General features: G+C 40.1%; 1 protein-coding gene across 6 annotated transcripts in view; it reads right to left on the bottom strand.

The window, feature by feature from the left end:
- KHDRBS2 (KH RNA binding domain containing, signal transduction associated 2) overlaps nt 1-13,508 on the bottom strand; it is a 606,540-nt gene that overhangs the window by 47,237 nt on the left and 545,795 nt on the right. The gene's annotated exons all lie outside the window — the stretch shown is intronic.

Raw genomic sequence — 13,508 nt, 5'->3', positions numbered from 1 at the left:
GTGGATTAATACTGTGAGCCCCCTGTGGACTATGTCCAACCTGATTACCTTGTATCAACCCTAGCACTCAATACAGTACCTGGCATGTAGGAAGTGCTTAATAAATGCCATAAAAGACTGCCCTCACAAAGATCACCAATGATCTCTTTCTTGACAAATCTATCTGCCCCTACTCCATCTTAATCTTCTTTGACCTGCCTTCAACCTTGTGGATCACCCCTTCTTGAAAGCACTATCTAACCTTCACTAAACTGACACTGTCCTCTCTTGGATCTCCTCCTATCTCTCTGGCCACTCTGGCCACTCATTCTCAGTCTCTTTTGTGGGCTTCTACTCTGCCTTCCACTCACTAATCATGGGATCCTCTCAAGACTGAGTCCTGAGTCGTCTTCTATTCTCCCTCTTAACCCACTCCCTTGGAGAACTCATTCACTGCCATGGCTTCTACTAGCATGTATATGCAGATGATTCCCAAATTTATATCTCCAGCCCTGATTTTTTTCTTTACTGCAGCCTCACCTTTCTTCCTGTATTCAGACATTTCTACAACACCTCAAAGTTAAAATGTCTGAAACAGAACTCTTCATCTTCCCACCCAAACACTGCCTTTCGCATCACTGTCTCACAAGCCCATAACCTTGGCATTATCCTCGACTCATCTCTCTCATTCAACTCACATTATCAATTTATCACCAAATCTTGTTGATTCTATTTTCATAACATAACTTAAATCCACCCTTTCTTCTATCCAAACTGCTACTAAATTGATCCAAGGACATATCCTGTCCTACCTTGACTACTGCATCATCTTCTTCGCTGACCTCTCTCCCCAGCCCAGTCCATACTTCACTCTGTTGCCCAGATCCCTTTTTTCAAGGACCTCCAGTCCACCTCCGCATCAAGGCGAAACTCCTTTAGATTGGCTGTAAAGCACTCAACCCCATCTACCTCACCTCAATGATTCCCTACTCCACACAGCACTGTCACTTCACTAACGCCAACCAACTCACTATATATACTTCTATCTCATTTATCTGCGACAACCCCCTCCCCCACCTTAAAATGCCCTTCCCCTTCATTTCTGACAGTTCTTCAAATCCTCTCCCAAGAGGTCTCTCTTGACTAAGGTGTCATTTTACCTATGTCCTCTCCCTTCTGTGTCACCCTTGCACTTGAATTTGTTCCCTTTATTCATTCCATCCTCAGACCTAGAACATATTATCATGGTATTGGTTACAATATGTCAAATGTTATTTTAAACACTGGGGTAAAAAATAATTGATCGGGTTGGACACAGTCCCTGTCCCATATGGGGCTCAACATTATGATACCCAGCACCACCATCAGTCCTGGATCACAATCCATAACCTTTGTCTTATCCTTGGCTCATCAATCTCATTCAGCCCACATATTCAATCTGTCACTAAATACTGTTGGTTCAACCTTCACAATGTTGTTAAAATGTGCCCTTTCCTCTCCATTCAAACTGCTACTATGTTAATCCAAGCACTTATCCTTTCCCACCTTGATTACTATATCAGCTTCCCTGCTGACCTCCCTGCCTCCCATCGCTCCCTAATCCAGTCCATACTTTATTCTGCTGCCCAGATCACTTTTCTACAAAACATTCAGTCCATGTTCCCCCACTCTTCAAGAACCTCTGCATCAGAGACAAACTCCTTATCGTCGGCTTTAAAGCACTGTATGAGCCTGTCCTCTCCTACCTTACCTCAATGCTATCCTACTATAACCTAGCCCACACACTTCACTTCTCTAATTCCAACCTACTCACTGTACGTGCTCTTGTCTATCACCCACATCCTTCCTCTTGTCTGGAACATCTTTCCACTTTATACTGACAGAAAATTATTCTCCCTGCCTTGAAAGCCTTATTGAAGGTAAATCTACTCTGAGGCCTTCCCTGACTAAGCCCTCATTTCCTCTCTTCCCACTCCCTTCTGCATCACCCTTGCACTTAAATTTGCTCCCTTTATATACCATCCCTCAGCCCCACAGCACCTATGTACATATCCATAACTTATTTGTATTAATGTATTAATGTTTCCCCCCAGGCTGCAAGCTCATTATGAATGTAATAGAATGTAGTTCCAAACGTATAGTACAGTACTTTGCACACAGTAATCACTCAATACAATTGATTGATGGATCAATTAAATATGACAGAGAACAGGTATTTATGTTCATATCCATAATTTATTTTAATGTCTTGTCTCCACTCTAGACTGTAACCTCTTTGTGGACAGGGAACATGTCTACCAACTTTGTTATACTCTCCCAAGCATTTTGTACAGTGCTCTGCACAGAGTAAGCACTCAGTAAATATTATTGATTGAATGAAGGCATCAACAATGGGATAGATGAAAGTTAAGTACAGAGAGTATGTTTGCATTAGAGGAGTAAAGTGTGTGGATTGGGTGGTAGTAGCAAATTTGTGTGGTTATGAAAGAGAGAGAGAGAGTGCTGATTGAGTACCTTACCTTAAAGCCATTAGTAAAGGGTTTCTGTTTGATGCAGAGGTGGATGGGCAACCATTGGGGTTTTTTGAGGAGTAAGGAGATACAGACTGAACTTATTATCAGATAAATGATCTGAACAACAGAGTGAAGTAAAAACTAGAGAGCAAAAATGGAGGAGGTCAGTGAGGAATCTGATACCGCAAGGAAGGCGGGGTATGATAAGTGCTTTGATCAGTACGGTAGCAGCTTGGATAAGAAAGGATGGTTCCAAGAGGTGTTGTAAAGGTAAAACCAAGAGTATTTTGTGAAAGATTTAATGTGAGCGTTGAATGAGATAGATGAGTCAAAGATAATGACAAGGTTATTATTAGGATATTTGTACTCTCCCAAGTGCTTAGTATAGTACTCTGCACACATTAAGTCCTCAAGTACTCACAGATTTCTTCCACGTGTAGGCTGCGGAGTTGTCTAGAAGCTGCATCGGAAACTATTGCTGACTACTCTGTCGTTCATTAATGTGTCACTCATTTGAATTGCCTCCTGAAAGGTGTCTCCAAGAAGACCCTTTTGGATTAATTGATTGCTTGTTATATGTCAAGCACTGATCTAAGTGTTGGGGTAGATACAAGTTAATTGCCTAGTAGATAGAGCATGGGTTTGGGAGTCAGAAGGACCTGGGTTCTAATCCCAGCTCTGCCACTTGTCTGCTGTGTGACCTTGGGCAAGTCACTTCTCTGTGCATCAACTCCCTCATTTGTAAATTGAGCCTTATTAAGGACAGGGATTGTGTCCAACACAATTATCTTGAGTCAACCACAGTGCTTGAAACATAGTGCCTGAAACATAGTAACCACTTAGCAAAATTATTACTATTGTTACTATTATCATTATTAATAATGATAATAGTAATAATAATGATAAGTTAATCAGGTCGGACATAGTACCTGTCCTACATGGGGCTAACAATCTAAATAAAAGGGAGAACAGACACTGAATCCCCATTTTACGGATGAGGCACAGGGAAAGTAAGTGACTTGCTCAAGGTCACACACCAGACAAATGGCAGAACTGTGATGAGAACCTGGTCATCTGAGTCCCAAGCACATGTTCTTAGCACTAGACTACACTACTCCGAGGTTATGGGCTTGGAAATCATGGAGGATGTTGGTGTTGTTTACGGTGATAAGAAATCAGAGTGAGGACAGGGTTTAGCTTGGAAGATGAAGTATTCTGTTTTGAACATAATATAGTTGAGCTTTCATTTGAACCTCCAAGTAGAGATGTCCTGAAAGCAGGAGGAAATGTGAGACTGCAGAAAAGAAGCGGTTAATTTGGCAATCAGACATGTGAGCTCATTGTGGGCAGGGAATGTGTCTGTTTTTGTTATATTGTATTCTCCCAAGCACTTTGTACTGTGCTTTGTGCACATTAAGCACTCAATAAATAGACAAGCAACATGGCATAGTGCTTAGGGCACAAGCCTGAGGTCATGGGTTCTAATGCAGGCACCACCACTTGCCTTCACTTGACCTAGGGCAAGTCACTTCTCTTGTGCCTCAGTTTCCTCATCTGTAAATGGGAGGGGGTGAGACTGTGAGCCCCACATGGGACACGGACTGTGTTCAATTTGCTTTACTTGTATCCTCCCCAGTGGGTAGTACAGTACCTGGTATGTAAAAAAAAATTGTGGTATTTGTTAAGCGCTTACTATGTGCCAAGAACTGTTTTAAGCGCTGGGGTAGATACAAGGTAATCAGTTTGTCCCATTTGGGGCTCACAGTCTTAATCCACATTTTATAAATTAGGTAACTGAGGCACAAAGAAGTTAAGTGGCTTCTCCTAGGTCACACAGCAGACAAGTGGTGGAGCTGGGATTAGAACCCACATCCTCTGACTAACAAATACCATTATCATTATCATCATCAATAGATATTCATTCATTCAATCAACTGTATTTACTGAGCACTTACTGTGTGCAGATCACTATACTATGCGCTTGAAAAGTACAATTCGGCAACAAATAGAGACAATCCCTTCCCTACAACTGGCTCACAATCTAGAAATAATTGAATAAATGAAAGAGTGAATGTAGAGATGGTGGTTGAAGCCATGAGAGCTAATGAGTTCTTAAGGGAGTCGGGGTAGATGGAGAATATATGGGGACCTAGAACTGAGACTTGAAGATGCCCACAGTTAGAGGGTGAGAGGGAGAGTCGGTGAAAGAGACTGAAAATGACAGCCCAGAGATATAAGAGGAAAGCCTGGACAGGACATTGTCAGTGAAGCCAAGGTTAAGTAATGTTTCCAGGAGATAGGGCTGATCCACAGTATTAAGGCAAGTGGGGGTGTTATTACAGAGGTATTTTCTACTTAAAGGGAGTAATGTTTAAATAAGAACTGCTGTTTTCTGATGCCTCAGTTTTTTGGTGCCTAACTCTGTAAATACATTATTTTCTCCTTTTCTAGGTACTATTTAATCATGTATTTCTAATTTGCCTTTTATTTTTAGTTTATCCTGACCCCTGGATTAGATGAATGAGGTGAGCAATTTTTTAACAAAAATCATTCATCTTCTCTTTTATTGTGTGAAACTATCATTACAACTTGACAATTATTTGCCATAAATAGGGCCTTTAGCTGACAGATTAATTATATACAATGAGATGTGCCATTATTCCATGAACTACTATGTGCCTTTTGTACAAAAGCACAAGAGCTATTGAACTTTAACATGGCATAGACATAATTTTAAGTATACACACATTTTCATGACTGACTCATGATTCATCAGTAACAGTCCTGTGGCTCTAAATACCTGTAATTTCTAATTATCCCAATAGCTTTTGAGCTAGCTGACTCTTTGATTTAAGCCATGGATTCCAGCTGAAATAGAGGTCTTGATTTCAATCTTTACTCATTCCAATCACCAGTGGATATTAGCATTTAAGGTTATGCATTGGGTTTTAGAAATAATAATAATATTATGATAAGACATCAGTTATAGAAATATTTGAATGATTGGCATACAGTTCATAGTTTACTCAAAAAATTTATATTGTGGACCTTTTAGCTGGGGAGCAAACTACTTTTTTATGGTATTTGTTCAGCACTTACTATGTGCCAGGCACTGTACTAACTGCCGGAGTAGATAGAAGGGAATCAGGTTGTACACAGTCCATGTCCATGTTGGGCTGACAATCTTAATCTCCATTTTATAGATGAGGTAACTGAGGTCCAGAGAAGGTAAGTGACTTGCCCAAGGTTGCACAGCAGACAAGTGGCAGAGATGGGACCAGAACCCAAGTCCTTCTGGCTCCCAGGCCCAGGATCTATCCAGTAGGCCACATAGCTTATGATCAGCAAGCTACTTTGAGAGGAACATTAACTTTGATAGGCTGAATAATAACATCAAGCCAATTATTGGGCATCTGAAACCACAATTACCTTACTCTTTTAAAGGGAGGCAGATTGTAGGGAAAAGTAAACACCACAGGGTGAATTCACATCGTGGCTTTTATTATCGCTGTTTTCTCAGTGAAAACACTTCTATCTGTGTCCCTTCTTGTCATTCACTCTCCATCTGAACACGAAAGTTCAAATGATGAGCTGTAGAATCATGCTGTTACAACCCTGAATGACAATGAAGGAGATGTTTCCTCTTTAGAGTTCTATCCATTGTTATCAGGTTGTGAGGGGTGAGGAAAGGGCGTTCAGGTTACTAACACTTATCTTGATTTGAAGGGAAGATGGAAGAAATTGGTTTTGTACTATATGTCTTGAAATGGGGACTTTGCCAAATAGTCTGGTGATAGATGACTCCACAGAATAGGTTCCTTGATTGAGAAATATCCTTTCAGTGTATTTCAATTTAAACCACTAGTCATGGGGGAAAAGGATATTTCTGGCCAAAATGATAAATGCAGTTGCTTTTGAAAACTGTCTTCGATATTGGCATTATGGGTGTACAAGTTAGTACTCCTTAGGGATGTTTTAAATATCATCATTAAGCAATAACTGGAAACACACTTGCGCATCAGAAATTCTGGATGAATAAGTTTCCATTTCCTTCTCTGATGTCCCCAAATACCATAAAAATTGGAGGAAAGGAGAAACTTTCCTGGCATGCTTTGCTTTTTCGAAAGTCTGTTTTCATGTGAATCTACTGTTTATGCACGTGGACGGCCATAAATGGCATAAAAATGCAGCTATGCTTCAGGATAACAGGAGAAAAATATCACAAATTCAATAACCTCATGTAAATTCAATCTCGGTGGTAGACAACAGTCTTGAGACTTTGAATAGGATTGGATTATTGAACGAGTGTTGAGTCAGTTTGCGGGAAATAGTGCCACTTGAATGAATAGGGGAAACTAGTGTATCATTCTTAGTATTACATTTTTATTACATTATCTAGGAAATGCAGTACCTAACATTTGAAATTCTATATCAGGGAATTTGTAAGGAATTTTAGCCTAAACTGCAGACACATTTCTTAAAAATGATGAGGATAAAAAGTTTAAATTATTTTTGAGTATGTGCACTTTCAGGTTGGAAATTATTCTTTACATAGCTTACTTAAATGGGACAAATGCAAAGTATTTCACTCGGGGATGAAAACAAATGTCACATAGCTCTAGGATGCTGAAAGAATATGGCTAAGCACAAGTATGGTAGAAGAAAACCTGAAGATAATGGTAAATCACAGGAATAATATGAATTAGCAATGCAGCACTTTTCTGAATGTCAAAATGATTTTGTAGAAATAATGGTATTTATTAAGTTCTTTCTTTGTCCCAAGCACTACAGTAAACATTGGGATAGATATAAGATAATCACATTGGACACAGTCCTGTTCCATTCATTCAGTCATATTTATTGAGTGCTCACTGTGTGCAAAACACTGTACTAAGCACTCGGAAAGTACAATTCAGTAAGAGAGACAATCCCTACCCAACAACAGGCTCACACCCAAGTGCCCTTCATTACAGTGCATTTTGTGTCTATCAGTTCTTACAAAGTACTCTCCCAAGCATTTAGTACAGTGCTCTGCTCACAGTAAGTTCTCAATAAGTACAATTAATTGATTGATTGATTGATTAGGATATGTATCTGTTCACCAGAGCTTCCAAATCACCTAATGCAAAGACCTTGGTAGAGTTTCTGAAATCATACTAGGCCACCCAAAATTTTACTGACCTTCCTATTTTTGACAAATCACCCCTCTACAAACTCCTTCCTCAACCCACCAACACAAACACCCCTTCAGTCACTCAGTTGATCATTTGTATTTACTGAGCACTTACTGGGTTTTAAGACCAGGTTAAGTGCTTGGAAGAGTACAACAGAATTAGTAGTCATAATCCCTGCCCTCAATCGCCAGCAAAACCCTCTACTTCTATCAACCTACCTACCCCTATCAACTCCATGCTTCTTCCTAAACTGGAAATGTCTCCACTTATGGAAAGCAATTCCCCTACCTATTGGCACAATGAATTCCAGGAAGAAAGCCAGCCCTCTTTGAGCTTGGAGCCCTAGCTGGACTTCTTAGTGTTCCTGTCTGGACTCTCCCTTACTCTTCATTCCCATCTATCTTCTTATCCCCTACCTTCTGAAACTTTCCCTACCTTGTGAATCTTCTCCGTTCTCTTCTCTGCTCTCTGTCCCTCTCAAATACTTCATAGGCCTTCCCTGACTGAGCCCCCACCTTTTTGCCTCTCTTCCTCCCCTCCCCATCGCCCCCCGCCCTCCCCCCCACAGTGCTTGTAACTATTTGTACATATTTATTACTCTACTTTATTAGTACATATTAACTATATTTCATTACTGATGTGTATATTAGCTATAATTCTATTTATTCTGATGATATTGACACCTGTATATTTGTTTTGTTTTGTTGTCTGTCTCCCCCTTCTAGACTGTGAGCCCCTTGTTGGGTAGTGACCATCTCTATATGTTACTGATTTGCACTTCCTAAGCGCTCAGTACAGTGCTTTGCACACAGTAAGCACTCAATAAATACGATTGGATGAATGAATGAATGAATTTGCAAGGTCCAAGTTAAAGTTGCTGAGAAACCTAAGCTGCACAGAAGCTGTTAGGTTCCAACCTTTTTGACTTGGACCCAAAGCATGCGAGTTTAGGAGTATCAGCCTAGCTTATCTTTAATCCAGGCTCTGGCCTGGTTGGACCTGCGAGGGACCAGGCTCAAGCTTTTCTATTTTTACGATGAAGACAGAACAACTGGAGAAATCCACAGGACAGTCACAAAACAATTAAAGGGATGGAAATGGATAGATACGGTAAAAGGAATTGGGATTCTTTTCCCACTGTAACTGTGTCAAATTGCAGGTCTAATGGACCTCTGGGGACAGATGCAATATGGTGTATATAAAATTGACAAGTTTTGAAAAATTGCAGTGAATTGATTGAAATTGTTAGGTAAACTTGTATCTCATTCTATTAATTAATTTCCATTTTTGGTTGTTGTTGATCATTGCTGTCCAGAGAAGACTCTGACCTTTATGGAAAAATCAATGCCTTTGGAAAGAAGTTATGTAGGAATTTAGCCTCACTTCTTTAAAAACCTTAAAATACTGGACCTTATTGAATTTCTGCCATAGCATAGAAGACAGGATTAAGTTTAGCATTAGCCAGTGCCTGATATACAGTACGGACACCAGTGAGGCTGTGTTATAACATAGGCCTGCCACAGAAATAAATTCTGACAGACTTGAAATGCATTTTTATTTTCCTTTATCCCATCACACATGTCTTCCATGTGTAGGCTGCAGAGTTGGCTAGAAGCTGCATCGGAAACTATTGCTGACATTACTCTGAAGTTAATTAATGTGTCATTCATTTGAATTGCCTCCTGAAAGGTGTCTCCAAGAAGACCCTTTCTGAATCTACTGGAAAATTCCCATAGCTAATGACATCTCTCAAGACAACTGGGAATTAATTAAAGTTGGTATGTTTTCTGAACTCTGGATGAACCTTTCGTTGGTCTCTTACCTTTTCTCGGTCTCTTACCTTTTGAACTTTCCTTAAAATCACTACAGGGCATCGGATTGGGGATGGTATAATTATAATAATTATTCATTGTGCACACCTCACCTCCTCGTATATTATTATCCATGCATGCTTATATTCACCTGCCTTATTTGGCTACCAATTTGAAAGACAACAATCCCTGATGGGAAGTTGATCTTCTCTCAGTTTGCCTAGGTTTGAAGTTATTTTATTGTCACCTTCAATAAAAGCAAAGTGGATGAGCTGCTACTTTTGTATTTGACAGTGCCATAAGCCATCTCAGGCACAGACTGGAAAGAGCTAAAATTAGATTTGAAGCAGAATGAGAGGGTCCTGGGCTCCATAAACTGATTGATATTCCAGTCCCAGCTTGTAGATTTCTTGTTGTATGCCTATAATAGATTGAACAGGATCAGACTTTTCACACGTTCCTACTTTACTCCAGAAGTCTAGGGAAGTAGTTAGGGTCTCTCCAGCTATAAATGGACCACCCATCTGACCAACCTAAAGCCTTGGTGAATTTATTAGAACAGACAAATATGTTGAGTCATTTCGAGAAGCCTGGTCTGTTGATGATATCACATTTGGGCATGATCAACAGACACACAATATGAAGTTTTGGATGTCAGGCTCTGGATCTGTTGTGCTACAGTGATCATTTCTATTTGCCATACCAAGAATTGGTCTAAAGCTACATTGTGATTCAGGTAGTGCACAGTTGAGCATGATCTTCAGTAATGTGTTCAGAAGGACTCAGCCTAGAGTCTTGCCTGTAATGCAAAGTATGGAGAGTCCACTGTAGTTGCCACAGTCCGTTCTGTCTCCTTTTTCTTGAAGATGGTGACATCTTTGAGGTCTTGTGGCATTTTCTAAATGTTGAGGAAAATCCCATGCAGATATCTGAGGTTTAGGTCCCCTCCAACATTGATGTCATTAGATCTGATTACCTTTCAATTTTTCTTGGTTTGGACTGTGATTCTAGATGATTTTCTAGGCTTTCAAAAGCCTCTTTGTCAATGAAAGGAGTGTTCAGAAGTTCGTTTTAGCGTTCTTGCTATCTCTGTAGGATTCCCTCTTTGCCCTAATGAGGGTAGATATCTCCACTCTCCTTGACTAATGACCTAGAAGCAGTGAGGTCTAGCAGGATACCTTAATTCTAGTCCCATTTCTACCACTGGCCGGCTGTGCTACTTTGATCAAGTTCCTTTGCCTCTCTGGACTTCTGTTTCCACCAATAAAATATGAATGATGATAATAATAATAATGACAATAATTGTGATATATGTTAAGTGATTACTATGTGACAGGCACTGTTCTAAGCACTGGGGTGGATATTGGGTTGGACACAGCCACTGTTCCATATGGGGCACACGGTATTAATCCCCGTTCTACGGATGAGGTAACTGAGGCATAGAGAAGGTAAGAGACTTGCCCAATGTCACACAAGCACACAAGCAGAGCCAGAACTAGAACCCAGATTCTTCTGACTCCCAGGACTATGCTCTATTCACTAAGCCAGACAAAACATTCTTCTAAGTGCTGGGGTAGATATAAGTTAATCACGTTGGACATACGGGGCTCACAGTCCAAGAAGGAGTGGGAACAGCTACTGAATCCCTATTTTGCAGATGATGGAAATGAGGCAAAGAGAAGTGAAGTGACTTGCCCAAGGTCACACAGCAGAAATATGGCAGACTCAGGATTAGAAATTCATGTCCTCTGATTCCCAGGCCCATACTGTTTTTGCTAGGCTGTGATGCTTCCTTCTATCCTGTCCTCTTAGATTACGAGCACATTATGAACCACAGATTGGGTCCAATATGGTAATCTTGTATCCACCCCAGTTACTTAGCACCTAATATATCCCACAACTATTTAGTGATGAACAGAAGTTCTTATTTTGGCAGTGGTCATCATTTCTCAGGATCTCTTCAGCGTTAGAATCCACTACCAGTGGGTAGTTTTCTTAGCTTGATCTCATGGCCCATCACAGGTTGTCAGAGGCTTCTGTTTTGATTGAAAGGAGCTCCTAAATGGTGGTGTTACATTTCCTGTTTCAATGCAGGTAGTTTTCTAATCTTTCTGTTATTTTCAGTAAACCAGTCTTGAGATGTTTTCTCTCTGCCATACGCATTATCTTGCTGTCTCCCTGCCAACTTTTAAATCAGTCAATCAGTGGGACTTATTAAGTACTTACTGGGTGCAGAGCATTGTACTTAAGCACTTTGGAAGGTACAGTACAATAGAGTTGATAGACATATTATGTGCCCATAGGAATGCTCTCCCCCTTCACATCCAACACTGCTCAAAGTTTCCAAGCCCTTTTGAATTCACATCTCTTCCAGATGATGTTCCCTGATGAATCTGTCATCTCCTAACCTTCTCTCTCCCTACTGCCACCTAAGTACAACTACTCACACCTTGTCATGGAACTTAAATACATATCTCTCTGCTCCATTTCTTCATCTCTTCTGTGGTTCATTTTGATGTTTACCTCCCCTGCTAAGTTTGAAGTCTTCAAGGGCAGGGATCATGTATACTATTGTGCTCTCCCAAGTGCTTAGTTGAGTGCTCTGCCCAAAGGCGTTCAATAAATAAAACTGACTGACTGAAGTAAACCAAAAAGACATAATATCACAGCAATCCTATTGGAACAAGAAACACCAGCTTCAAATGACCATAAATGGATGTTTCTCAGAGATGTTACTAAACAAAAGTACTAATTGATATTTAGCCTTATTGACAGTTTGGGTGCCGCTTTTTGAAATAGGGGTTAGACTGTTAGCTCATGTTTAGAGTGCTTGAATTGCCAGTAAGCTTTGGGTGCCTACACTCTGTTAAATATGTTCATACCTCTCTCCTTGTGGGCAGAGACTGCATCATTTTTTTGTGTTGTACTTTCTGAAACTTAGCATTGTGCATTGCATCCACTGGATGCTCATTAAATACAATTTTGGAACTTTGCCACATCCAGATCAGGCCACTTCTGTCTTTACATTTGCTTTCTCTTTAACTTCCATATCCTTCCATTGGCTTGGGCTTTTGGGAAATCATGGTTCTCCTGCCCATAGTTCCTGCCTAAAATGGGAAATGGTGGGCTGTCTTTATGTTCACTGTGGCTTATCAATGGGTTTTTCCTAGGGAAGAGAATATGGAATTGAAGTCTACTAAAGTACAAAAAGTTTGGACCCAAATAGTAAGATGGAAGCAAGGAAGGTAAGCCATCTATCTTCGTCTTTATGTTTTCTGTGGAATTATAACATGTACATAATTTAATTTAATTGTAGTTCATTCAGCCATTGCCAAATGCTTCTAAAGTGATGAAATCATTAAACAGTCTCAAAGGTACATGGTGATCCTCTTGCACTTAACTAAACTGTAACAAAACTCATGTGCATTTTAGGAATTTGCAATAGGATTTGCAAATATCATTTGTGTCATTTGTGTTCATATATTCATTCAGTCGTATTTATTTGTGTTCATTCTTCCCATTGTAGAAATGAAGAATCTGGAACTGAGTCAGGTTTAAGTGGATGGGGCTTTAATATCTAAGCTTAGCTGTTCCAGGAAAGTTAGTCTCAGTGTAATTGGTCCAGAAGGACACCCAAAAAACTCCCATGTTAGTAGAGCATACTTTGTGGCTTTTATAGTAAAGCTATATTGCAGATGAGGCAGAAGTGCAGCACTTAGAGCCAAGTATGCAAGAAAGGTTCTACTTTAGTTGAAAGGAAAAGTCCATCAGATTGAGCAATATTAAAGGACCCTGAAGGAAAAATGAGCAGCTGCAAGAGTAGTGGATTCTCAATCTTAGACTGACCAGGTGGTTCAGTATGACTCTCTGGGAAATGATCTTCAAGAGCACAAAGCTTTGTTAGAAAAGTTACTTTCTAAAGTGCAGATTTGTTCATTCCGGTCACTTCCTGAGAATTTCATTCCTTTATCCTACATTACCCTTGGAGTTTCACTTAAACACAGCTCTCTGCTTCACTTCCTGTCCATGCC

Source organism: Tachyglossus aculeatus, chromosome 1 (genome assembly GCF_015852505.1).
Source record: "Tachyglossus aculeatus isolate mTacAcu1 chromosome 1, mTacAcu1.pri, whole genome shotgun sequence".
NCBI classification, from domain to species: Eukaryota; Metazoa; Chordata; class Mammalia; order Monotremata; family Tachyglossidae; genus Tachyglossus; species Tachyglossus aculeatus.
This window is presented reverse-complemented; position numbering and strand designations above follow the sequence as displayed.